The 26079-nt window shown below is 39.7% G+C and overlaps 1 long non-coding RNA gene across 1 annotated transcript; it reads left to right on the forward strand.

Annotated features, from left to right (window-relative positions):
* Positions 1–10798: 10798 nt before the first annotated feature.
* Positions 10799–22848, forward strand: LOC141376372 (uncharacterized). Its single transcript, XR_012386331.1, has 5 exons — positions 10799–11210; positions 17698–17852; positions 18663–18722; positions 21691–21897; positions 22017–22848. It is a non-coding gene; the product is annotated as an uncharacterized lncRNA (long non-coding RNA).
* The last annotated feature ends 3231 nt before the right edge of the window (positions 22849–26079 follow it).

Below are 26079 nucleotides of genomic sequence, written 5' to 3' on the forward strand. Positions count from 1 at the left end.
AATTTAGGATGCCATACTGTCAAAAATGAGACAAATGAGCTCATACAGGGGCCAAATTCTGGACTTTGTCAGGAGTGGGGTGGATCTTTCGAACCCCCTGAACCCACCCTGCCTACGAGCCTGGTTCCAATAATAAAAGGATTTATTTATTCCTATTTATTTATTATTGGGTGAACTAACCCTTTAAGTTATATGACTACTGTATAAAACACAGATATCCCCATGTACTGTATGTCTCGAATGCAAAGCCTGCACTATATATCTATCAGTCATCTTCATTCTGTAATGTCGCCAGTATCTGTTGCCCTATACGTCGTGACTGAGGCTTATCTCTGGAGAGAGGATGGAGCAGAGGTCCCCAAAACCAGAGAGAAAAAGATCATTTTCTGTTGCATGCGGGGGAAGCTAATGCTTCTGGGTGCAGAGTGGAAGGATTTAGAGCTCTCGGGGAGATTTAGCAGCCTTATCTATGATAAAAATCAATAGCGGTAAAGACTACAATGAGCACCGGGGAGACGGGATTGTCGGAAGGCTCAGGATATATTACGTGAGGAAACGCATGTGTTTTCGTCCCTTTCCTGTGCTAATAGGACTGCCGTAACGGTTAACAACGTGTCAGAGAGAAGTTGGAGGAGTATAAAGGAGAGAATGAGAAGAAGAGGAGAAAAGGTCAACGTTCTCAAAATCGCAGGGAAACTTTTTTTCAGAGTTCACACGTATAACGAGCTCTGTCACAACAACAGCGCCTGATTTCCTCTTGCAGAAGCCTTTTATTGGATTTATTAAGCCCAAGATGCCAATAGCAATTTCAGCGTTACAGTAAAATGCTAACCCCATAGTTGCTCGTTCTTGGAAACATGACCAATTAGACGGCAGCCGCTGGCGCCAAAATGGCAGTGCTTCTCAGGTCTGTCTGACTCGCATTTGAGTCATTTACTGTTGTAATGGCGTCTTTGTTTTCATTACGCGCTTGTTTGGATGCCATTAGGTGATTAAACATGACAGATGTATTCACAGGCGTAGTCTGAGTGGATGTGGTGTTTAAAAGGCCTCAATACCCTAAAAACAGGCCCATCACTGTTCATAAGCTTCAAGTGTTGAGAAGGAGACTGCTGGTATTTTCACATGGCAGATATGGTTTAATATGAACCACTAGGTGGCAGCATTGCATCTCGTAATTTTGACATGGAATTTGATGCCTTTTTTCAGACTTTTATATTACATTTGTTTGATGTCAAATAGGGTTGTCGCTTAAAAAAATCAAACCAGAGAGATCAGCAAAAAAGTCCAGTATTTTCAATGCCAGGGTAGGGATAGAAGGGATAGATAGGGCAGGGATAGATAGATAAATGGATGGACGGATGGATGGGAGGATCTAGGTGATGGATTGGTTAGATAGACATGAGGTATATATATATATATATATATATATATATATATATATATATATATATATATATATATATATATATATATATATATATATATATATATATATATATATATATAGTACTTATAAAGATATTAGATAGATGATAGAGATGGATACGGATAGATTTAGGGAAAGATAGTCATAAATATGTGCATCTAGAATATAGACAACATATCAAATGATATATTTAAAGATACAGTTGTTTGACATGTAAATGGAAAAAGACTTGGTATAGCTGAACTCCAGAATGGAATTCAAATGTAATGCTGATGGTTAAACCCATTGAGTTTCTTGCTGTACAATGGAGAAATGCTTCTTAGTGTTCTGCATTATGGATCAACAAACTCGCTTTGTTAAAGCCGCAAGGTCTACGAATATTCTCTCTATCTTACAAGAAAATTCATATAATCTTAATGCAATCAGTGTTGTTCCTGCCATTTCACAATGTGTGTGTGACAGAAAGCGTAGGCAGGGACAGAGCTGCATGTTCAATTTTCAGCATAATGCTGCTGTGAGAACTAGTGCGCAGGGCCTAGTTAATATTCAGTCCATCCTGACCCATTTGAGGACTGCTGGTACTCCCAGAGTTGTCACGCCTCAGTTCAGTGCTGTAGGCTTCTTTTCAGCTCTCTAAATAGCAGCATGTCACTGCTGCTCTGCCAGCACAATGAAACCAGGCCAGCTCTCCTCCGCCTTCTTTCCACTTTCATTATTGCCATTAAAGTAGCCAATTTGCATGGCCAGTGGTTTGGCTGACCCCTAGTGGAGACCAGCTCTGCTGTTCTGCCTTTTATTATTTTTTTCTTTCGTCTAGTTCTACTCCTGGCTGTGTTACGAAGTGCCCTTGTTTGACGAGGAGGTCACTTCCTACTCTCACTGTTTTTTTTTGTATCCACTGGCAAGAGAAAAGTGAGGATTTATCCAATCTCATCTCTGGGTTTGGCTGTTGACTATAGACAAATTTTGCCAGTTGGGAACAATCTCTTTGCAGTAAATTCTTTTGATTTCTATTGTACAAAAAATAATGTAGTTTAGCCGAAGTTCAGAGCATTATATATATATATATATATATATATATATATGTATGTATTTGTATATGTATATTTATATATATATATATATATATATATATATATATATATATATATATATATATATATATATACTTCTCAAAAAATAAAGGGAACACTTAAACACAATGTAACTTTTTTTTCAAATCGGATTTGTTGGCGAGTTTTATTTAATTCATTTTTCTTTCATGGCTTTTAACTTTTTCCCTCAAACTTTTGATCAGGTGTTTGTTTACTGTAGTGGAGGAGGTTCAACAGATGTGGAAAAACCTACAAGATGAGTGAGTGTTAAAGGGCTGGTCCACTACAAAATATTTCAAACTTTAGCTCACAGAAAAAAAGTGTTGCATGCAGAACTGTTGCAAACAATTTATTTGTGCTGAATTTAAACAAACAAATTAAATTTAATAATGTTCAACTTAATTTGTTTGTTTAAATTCAGCCCAAATAAATTGTTTACAACCACTTAACGTAAAAAATTGAGCAAATCCAAGGAATCATCTTCGAAGAATTTTTTTCAGTGTTAATGTGTAATGTAGCTGAACATAAACAACATCTCTGAATGTAAAATGCTCAAAGTTCAATGCAAATAAAGACATTGACTTTTACAGAGTTAGCCTAGCAAAGCCTACAGCGAATGAAGTTTGGGGACTACAAAAAAATACATCCAGGATAATGAGATCACAAACCCTTCAGGTTACGCGTATTCACCACGCACATACACCCTGCGCAGTAAAGGGGCGTGGCTGGAGGCGCTGTAATGTTATAGCAGAGAAAGCTAAAATGCCGTCCTAACTCTGCTATTTCCACAGAGCTTGTTCTGTTTCTATATTTGGGCTTCGAAAGGACCCGACACAAAGATAGAAGTGCTTACAATTTAATTTTAATTATGTTCCAGAGAATTATAGAAAAGATATAGCTCTAGCATTTGACAAAGGACAGCTTCCAGAATCTCTCCCAATTCAGTGCTGGATTCGGTTAAAACTCCTCAAAGAAAAATGAGTAGTTCCAACTATAACAGAAGAAGCTGTGGATTGTGAGCCACAACCTGTAAGTATTTTTATTTATTTGTTAAAATTGATCTATTACATGTACAGTGTCTAGCGCTAATGGTTTGTTGTAGCAAGGACATAAACAAGGATGTAAACAATGACGAATGCTGTTTGGCACTGCTAACAATTTACCTACAAATTAATATTTATCAGTCAAACTGCTGTAAAGACCCACAATTTTTACCAGTACTGCTGTCTCTTTATGTGGACGCTTTCCCTGTGTTCTACATCTCAAATAATAAACTTGCAAAAGATATGGGAAAGCTTCATATTACTTACACATACTATCCAAATATATATGAAAAACACTTGTCATGTTATTTTAAAGAGCAGGTGTGAGTTCAGTGCTCTTCATTTTGTGTCTAATTCAGACTCACACTGACACAGCTGCTACACTGACTGTATTTACACAGCAGAGGCTCAACCCGTGCTAGTAGAGACATAAATAGACGTGACACTTCTTGGTGACATGGAGCCAATCCGCAAATCACAGCACGTTATGTTAGTTGACCAATCAGAGCCTCTTAGGGGAAGGCCTTTCGAAGGAACTATGAAATATGACGTTTTTATACCATTATATAATCAAAGCAAGATATACAAAAAATTAACGTGATTTATTACAAATGAAGCATGAGCACACATTGCTTTGCATCTTATAAACACAACCAAGCCTTAAAAATATACTGAGACCACCCCCCCCACACACACACACCTTTTGTACTGTGGCAATTCTGTTCTTCATTGAGCGCCATCTAATGTCAGGGAGTGATTTTACACATTCACTTAGCTCATCACCAGTGAAAATTGAAAAAACATTTTTTTCAAGCATATTGCATGAGTTACATATATTATTGAGCACAGTAAAAATTATTGTAATGAAGTCTTTGAAGGGGGGCGATGCAGTGGCGAAGTAGGAAGTGCTGTCGCCTCACAGCAAGACACAAGACAGTCGCTGGGTCGCTGGTTCGAGCCTCGGCTCAGTTGGCATTTCTGTGTGGAGTTTGCATGTACTCCCTGCGTTCGCGTGGGTTTCCCCTGGGTGCTCCGGTTTCCTTCACAGTCCAAAGACATGCAGTACAGGTGAATTGGGTAGGCTACATTGTCAGTAGTGTACGAGTGTGCGTGTAAATGTGTGTGTGGATGTTTCCCAGAGATGGGTTGCGGCTGGAAGGGCATCCGCTGCATAAAAACTTGCTGGATAAGTTGGCGGTTCATTCTGCTGTGGCGACCCCGGATTAATAAAGGGACTAAGCTGACAAGAAAATGAATGAATGTAATCTTAGAAAAGAACACTTATTAAAATTTAACACCACTTTTGGATCCCTTACGGTTATTATATTAAACTGGTCCCTGGTAATAACTTCTCAGCCAAATTTAGTGTAAATTGAAATATTTTTAATTAGCTGTCAACCAGAAGCTTTAGAAGAATATAGGTAGAGGCACTTTTTTAGGTAGAGGGTATGTTGAGTTTTTGCTGCTTTATATCCATTGTGTCTTCCGGCTCCCCTTGTGAAAATGCGCTCCGTGTCTTATTGCTTTATTACACTTGTCTTTAAATTCTGCATGCATTCACCTGAAGCCTCATCCCAGACGTCTTTGTCAGCACATGCAGCCTGTCTCCTCTCCTCTGATTGGCGGACAGGAGAAACCAGGGTGGAGAGGCTGTGATATGCACCCAGATGGCTCCTCGCTGTGGCTGTAGGCCGACTCTCGTGCGCCACACTCTTTAATCTCCCTCAGCTGTGAAGCCGGGATATCTAAATTAGAGAGGAGAGGAGAGAGGAGCTGCCATTCTCCATGCTTCAGGTTGTTTATTTGCCGTGACTGGACTGCAGAGGTAGAACAAATGGAGAGCCCAGGGAGAGGCTTAGGACTGCGACTCGGCTAAGAGCCTTTTAAGAGAGGGGCCATTAACGTCGGCCCTCCGACACAATGTCCCGCCATGTGATAGAACAATGACGGGTGGGAGGAGACATATCCAGCTGCAGGCCCACAGACCTACACTTGTTTCAGGCCACTAGATTCAGGCTGGGATTTAGCTCATGTTTGTTCAACCTATTGTATTTTATTAATCACTGCACCTAGTCCAACCCTAAACCTACCTTTTACAGTAACCTGTTGTGTTTTATTAATGTCTGCACCCACCCTATCCATAACCCATCACTTACAGTAATGTGTGTTTTATTAATGTCTACGACCACCCTAAAGGCTTGGCACAGAGACATTTTTTGCTCACATTTCCCATGGACTTTTAACGCCTCGTGACTGAATAAAGGGCATCAATGTGATCGTGCACACCAACGCACAAAACGGCAGACGCAAAAGCGTCATTTAAAAAAAAAAAACGCCACCAATCAGATCGGCACTTTTGTTCACGCACACTGAGCTGCTGAAGTTACAGTAAACAGCACTTCACGAGTTTGCACTTGCATTCGTTTAAGTATAAAGCGTATTTGGCGTGCTGTCCGGGGGGAGGGCTCTGAGCTCGAGGAGACACCCCAACTCGAGTTATTCCCCTTATAAGGAAACAAAGAGGAGTTGGGATTCGAGCGAAGTATCTAGCCCGGCCCCAGAGCGCTCCCCCCGGGAATGAAATGCAAGAGGTGAGGTGACGGGGTGGTGGAGGGATGCTGAAGTCGTGAGATGCTACAGGTAAGACAGCTTTGGTATATATAGGCGTTGCTCAGAAACTGATTTGATGATGGGATAATTGTCAATGACGTATTCGATACTGAAACTTCTGCGCATGCTCCTCCCGAAATTTGTTTACAAACATCACTTCACGAGTTCGCACTTGCATTCGTTTAAGTATAAAGCGTATTTGGCGTGCTGTCCGGGGGGAGGGCTCTGAGCTCGAGGAGACACCCCAACTCGAGTTATTCCCCTTATAAGGAAACAAAGAGGAGTTGGGATTCGAGCGAAGTATCTAGCCCGGCCCCAGAGCGCTCCCCAAAAAACGCTATTTGTTACAGGACAGCAGCCAGACAATGTGCAAGCCCCCCAAAATTTGCTGATCTTAAAAATTTGGAGGGATGCTGTTGAGTTATAAGGTATTTGTTTCGGGAGGAAGCAGTTGCTGTGTTGATAGTGGTGCATGATGAATGTCTCTAGCAAGAATGTCTGCTCCCACAGGAGACGGGCGTCTTCCGTGGGAGTGGTCTCTGCATTAGCAATGTTGTGTGTTAAAGTATGCATCCCCGTAATAGCTGTCACTGTGCTGACAGTGGTGTATGATGAGGTATGAGTCTCTCATAGGAGTGGTCACTGCGCTTGCAGTGCTGCGTAAGGTGTACGTCTCCCGTAGGAGCAGTCACTGCGCTTGCAGTGGTGCATAATTATAAGGTGTACGTCTCCCGTAGGAGCGGTCACTGCACTTGCAGTGGTGTATAGTTATGAGGTGTACGTCTCCCGTAGGAGCGGTCACTGCGCTTGCGGTGGTGCATAATTATAAGGTGTACGTCTCCCGTAGGAGCGGTCACTGTACTAACAGTGGTGCATAATAGTAAGGTGTGTGTCTCCTGTATGAGGTATGAGTGGTTACTGCCCTAGAGGCAGTGTGTAATAAGGTGTATGTCTCCTGTAGGAGCAGTCACTGCGCTTGCAGTGGTGCATAATTATAAGATGTGCGTCTCCCGTAGGAGCAGTCACTGCATTTGCAGTGGTGCATAATTATGAGGTGTACGTCTCCCGTAGGAGCGGTCACTGTACTAACAGTGGTGCATGATAATAAGGTGTGTGTCTCCTGTATGGGGTATGAGTGGTCACTGCCCTAGAGGCAGTGTGTAATAAGGTGTACATCTCCCGTAGGAGCAGTCACTGCGCTTGCAGTGGTGCATAATTATAAGGTGTACGTCTCCCGTAGGAGCCGTCACTGCACTTGCAGTGGTGCATAGTTATGAGGTGTACGTCTCCCGTAGGAGCAGTCACTGCGTTTGCAGTGGTGCATAATTATAAGGTGTACGTCTCCCGTAGGAGCGGTTACTGTACTAACAGTGGTGCATAACAGCAAGGTGTGTGTCTCCTGAATGAGGTATGAGTGGTCACTGCCCTAGAGGCAGTTTGTAATAAGGTGTACGTCTCCCGTAGGAGCAGTCACTGCGCATGCAGTGGTGCATAATTATAAGATGTGCGTCTCCCGTAAGAGCGGTCACTGCACTTGCAGTGGTGCATAAATATGAGGTGTACGTCTCCCGTAGGAGCGGTCACTGTACTAACAGTGGTGCATGATAATAAGGTGTGTGTCTCCTGTATGGGGTATGAGTGGTCGCTGCCCTAGCGGCAGTGTGTAATAAGGTGTACATCTCCCATAGGAGCAGTCACTGCATAATTATAAGGTGAGCGTCTCCCGTAGGAGCAGTCACTGCACTTGCACGTCTCCCATAGGAGCGGTCACTGCACTTGCGGTGATGCATAATTATAAGGTGTACGTCTCCCATAAGAGCGGTCACTGCATTAGCGGTGGTGCATAATAAGATATGCGTCTCCCGTAGGAGTGGTCACTGCACTAGCAGTAGTGTATAATCAAGGGTGTGTCTCCCGTAGGAGCGGTCACTGCACTTGCAGTGGTGCATAATAAAGTGTACGTCTCCAGTAGGAGCGGTTACTACACTTGTAGTGGTGCATAATAATAAGGTGGGCTTCCCCAGTGGGAGCGGTCGCTGGACTAGCAGGGATGCTTGATGAGGTGTACGTCTCTAGTGGGAGCTGTCACTGCACTTGCGGTGGCACATGATAAATAAGGTGTGCGTCTCCAGTGAGAGCGGTCACTGCGTTAGCAGTGGTGCATAATAATGATGTGTACGTCTACCATAGGAGCGGTCACTGCGCTTGCAGTGGAGCATAATAAGGCGTGTGCCTAGAGTGGAAGCAGCCACTGTGCTTGCGGTAGTACGTAATAGGGTGTGCATCCCCAATGAGATCGGTCGCTGTGCAGCAGCAACCTTATAATAGAACTCCTTGAAGGGGTTAATGACCAGGGTTAGGAAAGGTTTAGAGGTTGAAATGGTAAAAGAAGGGGGCAACGATAGCGCATTTCCACTGACTTTTAGGTTTAATTTCTGAGGAAAACTTAATTGATAGGATTAAAGGAACTTAAGGTAGTGCAAGGAGCATTGAGCAGTACCTTAAGTTTTGAATGGAGTTCCATGGTTTATACTGAGTGCAATTGCGACTTGAAATCGCAGTGAAAATAGATGGGGTAAGCTAGTAATGGGATTCTGGATGATTTCTGAGCTGAAGTTGCTTATCAGCTTGGTGTTATTATTACTCCAGAATTACTTATCAAATTTATTTAATTAAGCGATTTATTTTATAGACGCGTGTTGTCTATGTAAACGTTAATGACGTACTTAAGTTTATACATGTTAAGTACCTAGACGATGAATCTAAGGAATATAGTCTAAACGTGGCCCAAGATCACAGGTGGGAGGAAAAGAGAAGAGGGGCTGCCGGCGTTAGTGACGTCAGCGGAGGCAGCCTCACGCTGGCACTTACGTCGGGGTCTGACAGAAAAATCAGGGACTAGAGCCGTTTGCGGAGGCATGCTCACGCTACTGATGAACCTAGAATCACAGGTGGGAGGAAAAGAGAAGAGAGGCTGCCGGCGTAAGTGACGTCAGCGGAGGCAGCCTCACGCTGGCACTTACGTCGGGGTCTGACAGAAAATAGGGACTAGAGCCATTTGCGGAGGCATGCTCACGCTACTGATGACCCTAGAATCACAGGGGGGAGGGAAAGAGAAGAGGGACTACCGGCGTAAGTGACGTCAGCAGAGGCAGCCTCACGCTGGCACCTACGTCGGGGCCCGACAGAAAGTTGGGGATTAGAGCTGTTTGCGGAGGCGTGCTCACTCTACTGATGACCCTAGAATCACAGGTGGGAGGAAAAGAGAGGAGAGCTACCAGTGCTAGTGACATCAGCGGAGGCGGCCTCACGCTGGAACTTGCGTCGGGGCCTGAAGAAAGTTGGGGGCTAGAGCCGATTGCGGAGGCGTGCTCGCGCTACTGATGGCCCTAGGATCACAGGTGGAAGGAAAAGAGAAGAGAGAAGGGGCTGCCGGCGTTGGTGACATCAGCGGAGGCAGCCTCACGCTGGAACTTGCATCAGGGCCTGAACAAACCTGGTTAATCTGCAAGCGGCATGAAGGAAGACTCCGCTTGTTAAGTGGTGACCTATTGGTGACGCAAGTAATACTGTTTCCGGGTCCAAGCCGCCACTCATTTGAGTTGAGAAATTTCTTAGTTTATGATCACTTTAAATTCTCATCACACAATAAAGTTAATTTTATACAATAAAGTTAATTTTATACAAAATCAGTGTACACAAGCATTGCTTGCTGCATAACAATTACCAAAAAACAATAAGCAATTTATAAAAATTTATCACTTTCTGCTCGTCAGATATAAGGTGTGGACGTATGTATAGGGTATATGCTGAACTACTGCTTATCCCATGCTGATACACTTCCAGTGACCTGTTATTGTGAACTTTTTCCGTTTGTACAGTTCCTTATACAGCATCGATGTTGTAATGTCATTAAAATACATTCAGTTAAATTAACTTTAGCATTTATTTGGTTGCTCAAGCGTAAAATTAGACAGAAGCTGTTTACTCGCACGCGGTCGTCAGAATCGGCAGGCTAACGCATAAGCTCCATTAAACATACTGGGGTCAAATAAATGCTCATATTATAAAGATATGGCGATATCACTCAGCTAGCGGAAATCGCTCATTTTTAAAGAAAACAGACCTTAAACTCACTGGCTTGCATTGGCATTCAATTCGCCCGAAGTGCTTAGCCCAGGTTACTGGGAAATTAAGAGTCCTATTAGCATTCTTTGGCATATACCCCGTAGTGATAGTGATTCGAAAGTAATAAATTGCTTTGTAAACATTATAATTAACATTTCATGAGTCTCCCCATGCAGTAAGTTAAGAAATTATTTGTTTATGATCAATTTTAAACATATACACGATAAGTTAGTTTTATACAGAGTCATGTTGTACACAACCATTTTTGGGCTTGCTGCATAACAAATACCAAACTTTTTAACAATTTATAAAATTAATCACTTGCATCATGTATGAGGCATAGACATATATATTGTGATCATGATTTTCGAAAGTAATAAATCGCTTTGTAAACGTTATAATTACCATTTCATGGGTCTCCCCATGCAGTTGAATAGAGCGCTTGGACCCGGAAGCCGCTTCGCGTGACGTCACACTCACGAGCGGACTGGCTTGTTTTTCCTAAATTTGGGGCGCCGAGAGCAGCGATTGCGGGCGCTACTAAGTGGAAATGTTCCGTGCGTGGGGGTGGATGAGCCCGTAGCGGAGACGTGCTCACGCTGTCATGGCGAATTGGCCGATGGTGGCGCTTCGCCTGTAGAGCGGTGGCCTGGCACTCGCTTGATCTGGGCCGGTGGTTTCCAACTGGGGAGCGGCTCAGGTTTGTTGCCGGTGTCTGAAAGAGCGGCGGCGTGGCGGGCCTAAGTTAAGACCGCGGACTCTGTTGATATGCTCTGCCGAGTGTTGATGCGCTGGACGTCGGCTTGGAGTTTGCAAGAGGAGCCGTGTCATCCTCATGGAAATTTGCTGTTTGGACGAGGCTACAGCGATTGGATGTGCCAATGCTGAAGTCGTGAGATGCTGCAGGTAAGACAGCTTTGGTATATATAGGCGTTGCTCAGAAACTGATTTGATGATGGGATAATTGTCAATGACGTATTCGATACTGAAACTTCTGCGCATGCTCCTCCCGAAATTTGTTTACAAACATCACTTGGAGGCGGTCAAGCGCAAAACTGTTAATGCGAGCGCACATTGAAGAAGATGCCCAGAGGCGATATGAACGTTTAGCTGCTTATTGCTCTTGTGAACACTAATCATTTCTTCATCGCTAGAGCTGGAGCTGCTGCTTGAAACATCCATGATTGTTCGAGTCACCAGTAACTTTAACAACAAGTGTGTGAACTTCCTCTCCTCCTCTTCTTCTGTGTTATTCACCCTATTCTCAGCTGTCGAGTGGGCGCTGACATTTGAATCTTTTTGTCTCGCGACTTCCGGTCACATTCACTTCCATTCATTTTTTGACGTTAACAACTGCTCGTTACGCTGCTTGATGTTGCAATTTAATATTTTCTTATTATATTATGCTACTTGGTCTGTGTAGTCATGCAAACATTTGTTTGTTGAGCAAGTAGTTTGGTCATTTTCTGCCGTTTATTATTCCTAGTCATTTCTCCCATAGGCGACTGAATCGGAAGTTCTAAGACAATCGCGAAAACAGGTGCACTTCCGCATTTTAGAATAAGGTCAATAAGCAGGTGTCAGAAGCTTAAAGTTGTGTAGCGCCATCTAACGTCAAAGAGTGATTTTGCATACTCTTCAGCCTGAAAAAAAAGCTTGAGTTTAAATATGGTAAAAAGTCTCGTAAAACGCTGACGATAAATGCAAACGAAAAGTGTCCTGGTGTGTAGGAACATTAAGCCTACCCTTTATAGTAATCTGTTGTTTTTTTAACATCAACAGCCAGCCCAACCTCAAACCTACCCCTTACAGTAACCTGTTGTGTTTTATTATTGTCTACACTCACTCACCCTTACCCTAAACATACACCTTAAAGATGCAGTATGTAAGTTTGACACCCAGTGGTTGAACTTGCTAAGAGCCTTTTAGGAGTGGGGCTATTAATGCCGGCCCTCCTATCTACTGTCTCGCCACATGATAGAACAATCATGGGCGGGTTAGGGAGACATTTCCAGGTGCAGGCCCACAGACCCACACGTTTCAGGTCACTAGTTCCAGGCTGGGATTTAGATGATGTTTGTTCAAAACTGATATTTATTCAACCTACTTCGTGGTGCTATCACAGAGAGGCTAAAAGTCAATTTTCAAAACCTTTTCATTCACTGTTTTACGCTGTTGGAATGATCTTCCCATTTCCATCCACTGGTATCCTTCAAACATTAACTAAGGGTGCTTTCACACTAGCACTTTGGTCTGCACCAGGGTTCACCAGGGTATGGTTCATGTGGTGCGGGCGGGAGCGGGATTCAAAATTTGGTCCCGCGCAGATCTCTACTGCAGAGTTTAGCTCCAGCCTTGATCAAACACAATTAATCCAATTAAGTAGGATCTGAAGGAACACTTTAACTAATCATAAAACCGACCCAGTGCCGGCCCTAGGCGAGATAAGAAAAATTGGGCCCACTGGTGTAAAAACAGTGAGAAGAAAGCACAATAAATAAATAAATAAATAAAGCAGTGGCGCAGTAGTTATTGCTGTCGCCTCACAGCAAGAAGGTCGCTGGTTCAAGCCTCGCCTCAGTTGGTGTTTCTGTGTGGAGTTTGCATTTTCTCCCTGCGTTCGCGTGAGTTTCCTCTGGGTGTTCCGGTTTCCCCCACAGTCCAAAGACATGTGGATCAGGTGAATTGGGTAGAATAAATTGTTCGTAGTGTATGAGTGTGTGTGTGGATGTTTCCTAGAGATGGAATGCGGCTTGAAGGGCATCCGCTGCATAAAAACTTGCTGGATAGGTTGGCAGTTCATTCTGCTGTGGCAACCCCAGTTTAATAAAGGGACTAAGCCAACAAGAAAATTAATGATTAACTATAACATATTTAACCTATAATACATATGTAAAAATATTAACTCAGATTTATACAAATAAGTTTGCAAGCCAGAAAACACTCATTTAAAAAAAAATTAAGTATATAAGTTGACACATACAAATAAAACATGAATCAAATGCATTTTTTTGTAAATGAATGACATACAAATATATGACCAAATGAGAAGCCTGTGTGTTTTCAGCAGGGTGAATTAGTGGGATAGATTATTATTTGATTATTTAATAAAACATGCTGAATGTGACCAATTGTTTTTTCACATATCACACAAGTATTTCTGTGACCATGGGCATAGTTGCATTTATTAAAACAAGCCCTTATACTACACTACTAAATAATGTATTATGTAGAGCAGAACACACAGTACCTTTACTTTGAGCTTGCTTGCCTTTCTCTGCTTTTCTCCATTTTTCAGCTCCGAAAAGTTGCCCTTTTGACGCTATTGCATTTCAAATAAAAATTTTATTAAGATAATTTAAAATAGCAGCAACACTTGTGACGTTATATTATAGAAGACTAAGAAACTTTTTTGGCTTTATATTGAGCGTGAGCTTTGGAGAGATATGTGGAAACTGTGTAGCAATACGTTACATCATTTTAGTTCACCCAATAGCTGATGGAGAGTGGTGTTTTGCAAAATAGTGTGGTGCTGCTGGGTATGTTTCTAATATTTTTGGCTTTTTTCATAATGTTGTTGTGTATGTGATATTGTTTTAAGCTATTTGTCATGTATGAATAATACAGAGCTATTCTTTTAATGAAATGTGGAGATTTTTTTTTTGTCGTGAGTTGTATTGCGTACAATAGAGTGTGTGTATCATGCGTTGTTATTGATTTAAACATTTGTGCACGTCCTCGTGCTTAAGTTCACAGTAAATATAATATAAAAGTGCTCCTGAGGCCCTCCAATAATAACGTGGCCCTAGGCGACCGCCAATATTGTCTGTTGGCGGGCTGGCACTGAACCTACCCCTTAACGTGTGATTTGATTAATATCTACACCCACCCTAAACCAACCCTTTACAGTAACTTCTAGTGTTTTAATAATGTCCACATCAGGGTTTTTTTTAACTCTGCCCTAAAGAGCTGTTGTCCAGCAAAGTTTAGTTCCAACCCCAATCAGATATACCTGAGCTAGCTAATTGAGCTCTTATTAGGCTTTCTAGAAACATCTCTGCTGGTGAGTTGAAGCAAGTTGGAGCTGAAATCTGCTTGATATCAGCACTCCAGGACTGAGCTTAGGCACTTAAAGCCCTTAAAGCACTGGTGTCAAATTTAGTTTATGGAGGGCTGCAGCTCTGCACAGTTTAGTTCCTAATTAAACACAATTGATCAAACTAATTGTGTGCTTTAGGTTTGTTTGATACCTACACAGGTGTGTTGAAGCAGAACTGGAACTAACCTCTTCAGGGCTGCAGCCTTCAGGAATTCAGTTTGACACCCCTGCCTTAAAGTGACCTGTTGTGTTTCATTGATGTCTACATCCACCCTAACTATAAACCTACCCCTCAAAGTACCATGTTGTGTTATATTGACATCTACATTTACCCTTACTTTTAAAATCGACCTCTTATAATAACTTGTTTTATTTTTATCTACACCCACCCTAACCCTAAACCTACCCCATATAGTAATGTATAAATCCTATTCATTGTTGTACAGCATCACAAAAATGACGCAATATTTATGTGCACATTCGCCCCAGCTGTAACACTACTAGCCACAATCAACCCTATTCGTAGTTAAAGTTCCTACCGGTTGCTGGTCTGGATCTAGCGTGGCCTGAAACTTGCGGGTCTTGGGCTGGATATTATTGAAGGAGGATGGGCTGTATTAATGCATCCAAAGCTAATGCTGCTTTCCATAGTGGATTTGTAAACTAAAACCAGTCTGACCGTGGTCACCTAATTCGAACTTCTATTTATTATGAGTGCAACCCCAGCACCGCTCAGCGTTCAGCAGGTGAGGACGACCTCTGGCCGCATCATCCGTTGTTCATGGCGAGCCAGGCTGTTGTTTACGGAAAGCGTAGTCTGTTTACGGGAGTATGCTAATGAGGTCATCGCCTCTGGGTCTGGAGATCAGAGAGGCTCAGTGTGGAGCAGGAGCCCGAGGCTGCCTCCTCTCGGGGAGCTGAAGGGAGAGAGTGTCTTACATGACAGTAATGCTGAAAACAATTTTTAGAAGGCCCTGTTTATGACATGCTTGGTGGCAGAAAGCCTGTTTCTGTCGAGGCTGGAATACGTATCGTATGAGATGCTACAATCTAAGTTCCAGGGCGAGGGCATGCTTTTTTTTCATTCTGAGAGTTATTAGGTTAATCTAAGTAGTTTTGTTTTTGTTCTATACCATTAAGCAAATCCTAATTGCCAATTACCTTGATTAATAATCTGAAAAGCGTCTCAGGAGTTCATTTAATGCCGCATTGGTAATTGAAGATGGTAATTGCTTCCTTAAAAAAAAAAAAAAAAGGTGACTTTTTTCGTTTGGTGTGTTTTTGTATGTATTGTTATCCTAGAAATGGAAACTAAAAAGAAAAACTTTTTTAATGCTCTTTAGCTTCAAATTACATGGCAACAGCAATTTGAAGGGCAAAAAACACAGATGCAACAACAAAAATGTTTTTTTTTTTTTGTTGCATGAATGGGGCTTTGGGGTGATATAAGCCTCATTTCAACTCATTCAAATATGGTTTGAAAACCTATTTAGATGTTGCGTGGCTGTTTTGCCATGCAAAATGGCAAAAGGCTGGATGAAACAAGGTTGTTTATTAAGTGAAGATTGAAAATTAAACTTTACTGTTAGCCTTGGACTTTGGTTCCAACAATATACTAGCACTTGCACCGTAAAAATAGCTTTTCTTACTTAGATTTTTTTGTATCAATTCTAGTCCAAATAGCTAAAAATCCTTAAATCAATTTTCTTGTTTTAAGAAATAATATACTGAGTTTTTCCTTTAAACAAGCAAAATAATCTGCCAATGCGGTAAGGAAATTATTCCTGTTTTTCCTTTTGACATAAGGCTGTTCTAAGGAAAAACTCACCTAAATTTAGCATATTATTTCTTAAAATAATAAAATATTTTTGCTTGTCAAAAAATGCGTCTTAATTTAAAAATCTTAAGAATTTGGACTAGAAGCAAGACAAAAATGCTAAGTAAAAAAAAGCTTTTTTTTTTTTGCAGTGTGGTGGTAAAAGTAGTTTTGTCACACCTTTATTGTTTTAACCACCTTATTTCAAAATATTTTAGTGACATCATGCAGATGATGCAGAAGATTTCCATAGAATTCAAAGCAGATACAAGTTCACAACGAGACCAACAACCTTTGTCTTGCAACATGTACATTACTTGACAAAAGCCTTGACGTCTATCCAAGTTTTAGGAACAAAAAATAATAACTTGACATCTAGTTGATCATTTGGCATCAGAAGTGGCTAGGCAAAGGCAAAGGTCTCTAGATTACACTTATTTTACCAAAATAAAATATGATCATGCCTTGATTTTGAGGTCTGACCTTGTTAAGACAAAAGTCTTGTCACTTAAGAGAAGTAATGTTCAGTATAGAATATAAAGTCATCATGGTGCAGTGGAAAAAGTATTAATATTGTGTAAGACTCCCATGAGCTTGGCGGACTGCATCCATACATCTCTGCAATGACTCAAATAACTTATTTATAAAGTTATTTGGAGCATTCTTGCAGGACTCCCAGAGTTCACTGACTTCAATGCCTCCTACTTCACCTTACCCTAGACATGCTCAATAATGTTCATATCTGGTGACTGGGCTGGCCAATCCTGGAGCACCTTGACCTTCTTTGCTTTCAGGACCTTTGATGTGGAAGCTGAAGTATGAGAAGGAGCACATCCTGCTGAAGAATTTGCCCCTCCTGTGGATTTTTAATGTAATGCGTAGCACAAATGTCTTGATACCTCAGACTGTTGATGTTGCACTCCACTCTGCAGATCTGTCACATGCCCCCATACTGAATGTAAAACCAAATTATATATTTTTCTTTATCAAACTTGACAAATTTTTGTAAGAATCTTGGTTCCATGCGGGTTCCAATAGGTCTTCTGCAGTATTTGCGATGACTGGGATGCAGTTCAACAGATGATTCATTGTAAAAATCTACCTTCTGTCACTTTTCCAAATGATCAACCTGAAGTGAAGTTATTATGTGTTGCTCTTAAAACTGGAATTGACGACAAGACTTTAATAAGGTAGTGTATATAGATAATTGCATTTGAACAGTGTTACAGTCATAGGCAGCTTCCCATCAGTATCAAATATAATGTTGATTAGAAAGCCTATTGAATTGCCAGACTGAACAATAAACTAGTCAAGACTTTTGCTTTTCAAGTGAGCCATTAAGAATAAAATAAAATAATTCAATTCTTTTATGAGATTATTATGTATGTGTGTCTCTCTTCAAGGGAAGAAGTAGTGAGAGAAAATGTAATAAGGCTTTTGCAGTTTTTACGACCTGAAAGTGGATTTCTCACTTATAGATTCTAACAAGGTCACCATTGTCAACAAGTGGCAAGGCCGTGGAGTGATATACTGTGGCCCGGAGCAAACAACATTTCTCATCATCCTATTGGACATGCTTAGTGTTGGAGCGGCCCAGGAAATCTGGATGCCCATCGCTGGGTCGCGATCCAAGGTGCTCGCAGCTCTGTCACAGGCCAACTCATTCTGCTGATATACGACTGGCTCAAAAACAACCTTCAAGCTGCAAGACTTCCAGCCTTTCTCTCGCTGTCTTACAGTTTCTAAGCCTCCCTCCTCTTTCTAGCAAATGTTTTTTAGTTTAAATATGTTTGGGGGAATTCGACATGCTTTTTCTTGACTAAAGGAGTCAATTAAAAATGTAAATAAATGATCCCTCTGCATGTTAAGGTCACACTTTATTTTAAGGTGTCTATTACAGGTGAACAATTTGTCATATTAATTAAATACATGTACTTACTATTTAATTTAGGGTAATGATGGGCAGGTCTAGGGTTTGTTGCATGTAATTATGCATAATAAATTGTCATCACTATAGTAAGTGTAGCAAGAACACCTTAAAATGCTAGTCTTGTTTAAATGTAATATAATTCACAATTGTAAAATATTAACTGTAATGAGTAATTTAAATATTTATAAATATTAATTTTACATACACAGATGTTACTTAAAATGTATATATGGATTATATTATATACGTGCATTTTTATTACAAAGGATTTATTTAAATAAAAACTATCTAATTCTAAAATGACTTGTATATAATTTTAATATATGTGTACATGCTAATTATTTGTGTTTAATGTTTTTTCTTCTTTTATGTAGCATGCACTTTAGGTATATGTACATATGTTTAATTCATATTTACATATTATTTTTCTAATCTACATATTTTTGAATTTATATATTGATAATATATGTATTTTTAAAATCTTATATGTATTTATTATAGTTATGCTATCAGTCCACAGAGCAGCTGCTTTGGCACACACCTGAAGGACTGAGGCTCAACAGTTGTCTTCAGGTATGTCCCTCTCCTCAGGTCCTAATTAGTTTAACTGAAAGCCATTATGCCATGGCAGGGTGGACACACATGCAGGTGGTTTGAATACACTAATTGAAAACAGTAATTAAATCCCCAGGTATCTGGCCTTTACCTTTACCAAGAAAGCCAGATTTATAGAAAAAAAGTTGTGAAATTGTCAAAAAAGTAATGAAAAATATATTTCTGTAAAAGCAAAAACGTCTAACACTTTATTATAACCGCACTCTATTAATCCTTTATTAAGCATTAGCAGATAATCATTATTTATACATTATCATAATTAAACAGTGTCACGATTTATGGATCGTTGTGTTCCTTCTGTATGTTCAACACAATCTCATGGCAATTCGTAACTTTTTCATTTAGTGGGTAATTCGTTCAAATTCGTACGATCTAATTCGTACATTTTAGTACGATTTGCGTATCACCCAATGACGGTTGGGTTTAGGGGTGGGGTTAGGTGCCACGCCTCCTTTTTAAAATCGTACATTTTCTTACGACTGAACTCGTACGAATTCGTACGAATTAGCCACTAAACTGCCAAAACGTAAAATATTTACGTTTTCTCGTGAGATCAGGCTGGTATGTTATGTGTCATGCCATGTGTGTTGTCGTGTGCGAGGGTGTGTGCTTGTTTATGTTTTTTTGTTGACAGCATTCTATAAAATCAGCTGATGTCATCAACTGACTTAATCATTCTTCAGCTGATCCTTATTTGGCTGGCTATATATTTCCGCCTGTGGTATGTGCTGGTTATCAGTTGGTTGTTTTGTTCTTGTCCCTGTCTGTTCCTCGTATGACGACTTCATTTGGTTTGTTGACAATCTTTGTTTTGTACTTTATTTTTTCCATGTTCTCTGGCTACAAGCCGTTTGATATCCTTTGATACAGATTTTTTTAAAAATTTACTTGTTCTTGAATCCACTCTGTCTGGTGTCGTAACAAACAGTTGATATTGTGTTAATAAATACAGCTACAAAGACTCATTAGAAACAACAGATGCCCACTCTAACAGTAACTCAGTGTTATACAAAGAGTGGCAAACACAAAATATGCAAGTCCCACACACAGCACTCTCAGACTCAATACACTACAGTTATATGGTGTAACTTACTACATACAAAAGTAAGAGATCGGCTTAGAATGTCACTTACCAGTTAAATAATGATTTGATCAGCTGTAGTTTAAAATTACGCTGCTTTTCTCTTCTAAGGGATTATTATTCGGTCTCTGTCGCTATCTTGTGAATAAACAATGCCAGCCGTTTTTGCTCTGCTTAATGACAGGCTAATGGCTGCTGACGCGGTGTCTCTCAGGAATTATAAATATGTAAAATAGGCACTATCCTTATAAATAAACTGCATAGTTGCAATCTAAACAGCTACAATCTTGGCTATGCTCTGTTTAGGGGGGAGTGTCGGAGAAGCAAAAGAGGGATGGGTCTGTAAAAAAATTTGTATAAAAATGGGAGTGTCGTTATGGGCACATGCTGATTTTCAGAGTCCCTGATTTTTGAGAGACCCTCCACATTTCCTGGAAACTTAGATGGACTTGGCAGGTAGCGTCAAAAGGCCGTGTGTGTGATTCTGGTCACAAAATGCGGTAAAAATCCTAGACGACAGTAGTAGCTTGATTGTGGTGCTAACATGTTTACTCGCGGTGTAATAGTTAGTTCGATACAAACTAACTTTGCCATCTGAATAAACTAAGACCACTGGTCACTCACTTACCAAATCTGTAGAAACAGGACAATCAACAGAAACTAGAGCCGCTTCTTTATTAAGAGGAGATGAGCAGCAAATCCGGATCTCACCAATTGCAGGTGAAAAAAGCTCTCGGGTAAACAATGTTCCTTAGACACGTATTTCTGTCACACGTCGTGTGCACTGTAATCCACACGTGAGTCCAGCTGCGCTTTCATAGAGAGAAAATGAAAACAAAACCTTCACTGCAGCAAATTTTAAAAGCAACACTGCACGCTTGTTTTAGAAACACAACGTGGTGTCTCTCTGCTGTCTGAACACTGTAACATTAAAGAATATTAATGAAGTTGCACAACAGAGCGCACTGATTAAACAAAGCCTTACTCATGCATTATACATTATACTTATACATACACATACATACATATATATATATATATATATATATATATATATATATATATATATATATATATATATATATATATATATACAGAGAGAGAGAGAGAGAGAGAGAGAGAGTTGCCAAACTATTAATATATTTGTATGATTTGTATGAATTTATTTTACAAATTTAATTTATTTTTTTATATTTAAATAATGATAATTTTATATATTTTTATATATTTTATCATATATTATATTTTTCATGTTATGTGCATTTTTATGTAAAAATATAATCCCCGAAATATATAAAAAAATTACCAAACAATTGTTTGCAGAAAAATATATGAATATCATTTTTTAAGATTTGTAAAGAATCTTTCAGCTGATGTTTACTTTGCTAAGATGGGACAATATTTGGTTGAGATAAAACGTTGAAAATCTGCAGTGTTCAAAAAACAACAAAACAACAACAACAATAATTTACATTTTTCTACATAAAGTGCTAAGCCATTTGCATAACTCATCAGAATTTTTTTTATTTACAGTACAAAATTTACAATAAAAATATTGGCCTATTTGTGCAACACAAGACTGACTTTATTTTCCAGGATCTCACACACACACATATACAGACACACATGTCATCAAAAAGTTGATTATTTCCCTAATTCAATTAAAACAAGTGAAAAACTTATATTTATTACACACAGACTGATATATTTCAACAGTTTATTTCTTTTAATTTGGATGATTATGGCAGTTTATGAAACCCTGTAGTTTAGTACATATAAGGAAGTCTGAATCTGTCTTGTGGCCTGTTAAAAAACAAAACAAACATTTTTTTTTTTTTTTAACAGAAATGTTGGACTACTGAACAGCATGAACATGTAAAGCACTTAATACTTGGTTTGGGCTATGTTTTTGCACAAATGACTTCAGCAATGTGACTCTGCATGAGATGATCCAGTACAGTCGAGTACCATGGCCCTTAAACCAGGCATTAGTACAGTGTGGCTCGGTGTCAAATCCTGCTGAACAATCAAATCAGCATCTCCATAAAGCTGGTCAGCAGTATATACATGTACATGTGTGTGTGCATATACAAGTGTATCTCAAATTTAAATAGCCAGTCGGATTTTACTTTGTGTAACTGCTGTCAGCTCTTGTTTATTTATTTTTTTAGAGAAAGGCATCAGATGGAGGACAAAGTGGTAACTTGAAGATTGATGTCAGCCAGACAGACACAGGACTCTAGCGAATGAGAAACCGTCAGTCAGCCTGTTTATTGGTGGTCATTATTGAAAAGCGAGTCGCTCTTCTGCATTGATTTACAGTTGACACCAGCACATCAGCTCCAGTCACTTCCAGTCCAGCAGAGCATCATCTGCTCTACCGGCTCGATGTCTGCCAGTGGGCTCATTGTGCTGGCTTTGCCTCTGTAAATGTCGATGGCGGACTGTTCTCACACTGTTGCGCTGACAAACATCTAAAGTCTCGAAACCTCAGGGACCGGGCTCTAAATTCACTAGCCATATGGTGCGAATGCAGTAAATAATTTGCTCAGTGAAGTGAAAAAATATCATTGGAGCAATCTGTTGTTATGAATGTGTGAGCGCCGGCTTGAACAGGTATTGCTGTCGTCTCTCAGAGCTGTTTGGAGCTATTGAACAAAACATGAGGTGCTTATTCCACATCTCACACCTAATTGTTGCAGCCAGAGGGTGAACTCAAACAATGAACAACACATGGAGAATGTATTGTGGTGATTGGTTCTCTCGGATCCTTTCATTGGTGGGGAGAACAGTAGCAGTCAATCAGACAGCGTTTCCATGACTCTAAAAGAGACAGTGGCAAGTATTGGAGAGATACTGCTCACCCAGAAATGTAAATTTGGATTTGCTTCTCATCCTCAGTCCACCCAAGATTTAAGGGGCTTTTAGTGAGTATTGAAGTGTTTATTTATTTATTTTTTCAGATTCATGAAAGCCAAAGTCAATGGCTACTGAACTTTGAGCGTTAAAAAAAGAAAAGATACACAGGCAAAACCAAAATAATACTTAGCACTCCTGATGACAGATTAAAGAGGACCTATTACAGTGCATCCGGAAAGATTTTATAGCGCTTCACTTTTTCCAATTTTTTTTTGTTACAGCCTTATTGCAATCTGGATTAAATTAATGTATTTCTTTAAAATTCTACACACAATACCCCATAATGACAATGTGAAAAAAGATTTTTTTGAAATTGTTGCAAATTTATTAAACATAAAAAGCTGAAAAATCACATGTACATAAGTATTCACAGCCTTTGCTTAACACTTTATTGATGCACCTTTGGCAGCAATTACAGCCTCAAGTCTTTTTGAATATGATACCACAAGCTTGGCACACTTTGGGATTTTTTTTCCCATTTCCTCTTTGATTCAAGCTCTGTCAGGTTGGATGGGAAATGACAGTGTACAGCCATTTTCAGATCTCTCCAGAGATATTTAATTTTGGTGACTGTCGCTTTAAATTCAAATGAGATTGTGCTTTTCAAGAGCATAGCATTGCAGCAGATTTAAAACAGGACATCTTAGAAAATGGCATCCTATACCCCACCTTTATAATGCCTCTTTGTCGCAAACGACATTGACATTATCTTCAGCAGGTATGATTTGAAAAATGTGGACAGTTGCTTTTCACTCAGGGCTGTTAATGCTTGGGAAAGATTGTCACTAATGGGTAGGGCTTTGCCCTTCAGCTAAGATGTACAATGGGTTAATGTAAATCAAAGTGTTTCTGCAGACTGTCTTTATGAAATATGATTATAAAACATGTAATTAGTTTATTTTGACCATTAGTAAAAGTGATTTTTGCATAATAGGTCACCTTTAAAGTCTTATCAATTGAAATGATTGCTCTGTGTGATAAAATTAACCTTATGATCAGAAGGTTTTTATTTTGTTTGCCAGGGAAGTACTGATTGTATTTTATGAAACACAAGTCTGAGGTTTCAGCTAAAAAAAACCTTCTTTAATAATCTACTGAAGAAAAAAAGACAAATGAAATCTTGAATGTCTTAAGGGTAAGTAAATTAACGTTCACACCTAGGTGAACTCTCACTGTAACATGTTACCCATGCTTTTTCAGCAGTATGCAGAATATGCTAATTATAACCTAATTAGCCTGCTTTGCTAATTTCCACTACATTTGCCAAAATATGCAGCATTTAAAAGAACCTACTAGCTATATTTTAATATAAACACTCTTAACATTAAAGTTCTTTATTGGTATTGCAGATTTAATTTATTCACTTTTCCACCGGATGGCATTGCTTACTTTTGGGGGGCTTTTCACTGCATTTCAAACATAAAACATTCCCTGCTGCTTATTCTGAGGACATTCATGTTCCCTGCCTGATCCCTTGCATGATGTCCCCATTTCGTCCATTTTACAACATTCTGTTGTAGTCACTCTGGGAATGTCTTAACATTGAGAGCATAATGACCATCACAGCTCCAAGTTATACTTACTATTAACTATTACTATTTACTAACTAATTAAATGTTAAGCAATATTTAACTTTGTTTGTTTAAATTCAATGTATTTAAATTGTTTACAGCAATTTGCAATTAACTATTTTTTAATGTAGTTTGCAAAAAAACTTATACTGATGTCTTTGCTGTTTATTTTTTCTCTCTCATGCTTTTTCAGCTGACCGTGAAAACTTCAAGAAATAAAGCATATAGCAATCAAAATATGCATTTCTTAGAGGTCCCCAGCAAGCACACAACATCATAAGACGTTAAAACTAGGTTAGATTTAGATCATGACGACAGGTGACCAAAATTCAATGTCCAGCTAGTGTTTAAGGACAACATTATTTTGACATCCAATAACGACGTAAAGTGAAGTTTATTCATAAACTAATTTCGATAGGATCACGTGCTTATGATTTATCACGGCCAGTCTCGCATTTGCTAATCACTATCTTCCAATCATATGAGCCCTAAGCTACTATAAATAGCCACAGTTTTCAGTTTACTTTATCTTCGGTTGGAAGAAACCCCCCTCCTCCCCTCCTTTACCTCTGATTGGGCTGCACGGCGGCCCAGTGGTTAGCACTGTGAGCCCCACAGCAAGAACACTGCCAGCCCTGGTTCCACAGGACAGGTGGGTGTTTCTGTGAGGAGTTTGTATGTTCTCCCCGTGTCCGTGTGGGTTTTCCCCGGGTTCTCAGGTTTCCTCCCACCATCCAAAGACATTCAACATACATAACAATCAAGCTTTTGTCTAACCCCTTGTGTTCCCTTAGCTACCACAGCAGGGGAGTTCTGAGATCCACCGAGCTCAGGCTCCCCTCTCGCTCTGCCAACGAGAGGAAGCCCAGGGCTTGAGGAGCCCTTGAGCTCGGGGCTCTCTCCTGGGACAGCATGCCAAACAAGCTTTTATAAATCATCAGCTAAGTGTGAACTCTTGAAATTACATTGATATTTGGTTGATTTTAGGTTGTGTTGGAAAGTGACCAAAATCCAACATCTGATAGATGTCATAGTGGTAACGTCCACACAACGTCAAGGTGTAACATGATTAGACGTTGATGTTTGGTTGAATTTAGGTTGATTTTAGGTTGGACATTAGACATTGACGTCGGCCTGACATTAGGTTCTGACGTCAACCCAATTTTCATTTCCAAACAAAATCCAACATGACGTTGTAGAATGTTGGGGTACAACGTTAATATGACGTCATGTTGATGCCCTGTGTCTGCAGGGTCTTTTTACAGTCTCTCATTTAAATGTCCGGTGGGGATGAATATGAACACGTGTGACAACTCTAAATCCAGTAACATCAGTCTTTACACAGAACATTACTCACGTAAACTGACAAAAAATAAAACTGTACACAAATATAACAGACTTAAACATTAATTACCGTGTGCGCCCTCTATGCAGATTAATGAATATAAGACTATGCAGATTAATTAATTTTTTCTGTCTCTGTATCGTTAGCTTATTTCTGCCATCATGTTAGTTTCAGCCATAATGCAATGGTCCCGCACTTCACTCAAATTAAACACGGGGTCAGCTATGTTCCAATAGCAACAATTCAAGAGTGCACAAATTAGATTTTGAAATTAAATTAAGTTTTGAAATTAAATGTCACATTCATACATTCTGGCAAGTTTTTTTTTTAACCATAAATTAACTTAAATTGATTTAGAATTTATATCATCTTTTGAATCTTTAATTTTATTATTATTTT

Source organism: Danio rerio, chromosome 10 (genome assembly GCF_049306965.1).
Source record: "Danio rerio strain Tuebingen ecotype United States chromosome 10, GRCz12tu, whole genome shotgun sequence".
NCBI classification, from domain to species: Eukaryota; Metazoa; Chordata; class Actinopteri; order Cypriniformes; family Danionidae; genus Danio; species Danio rerio.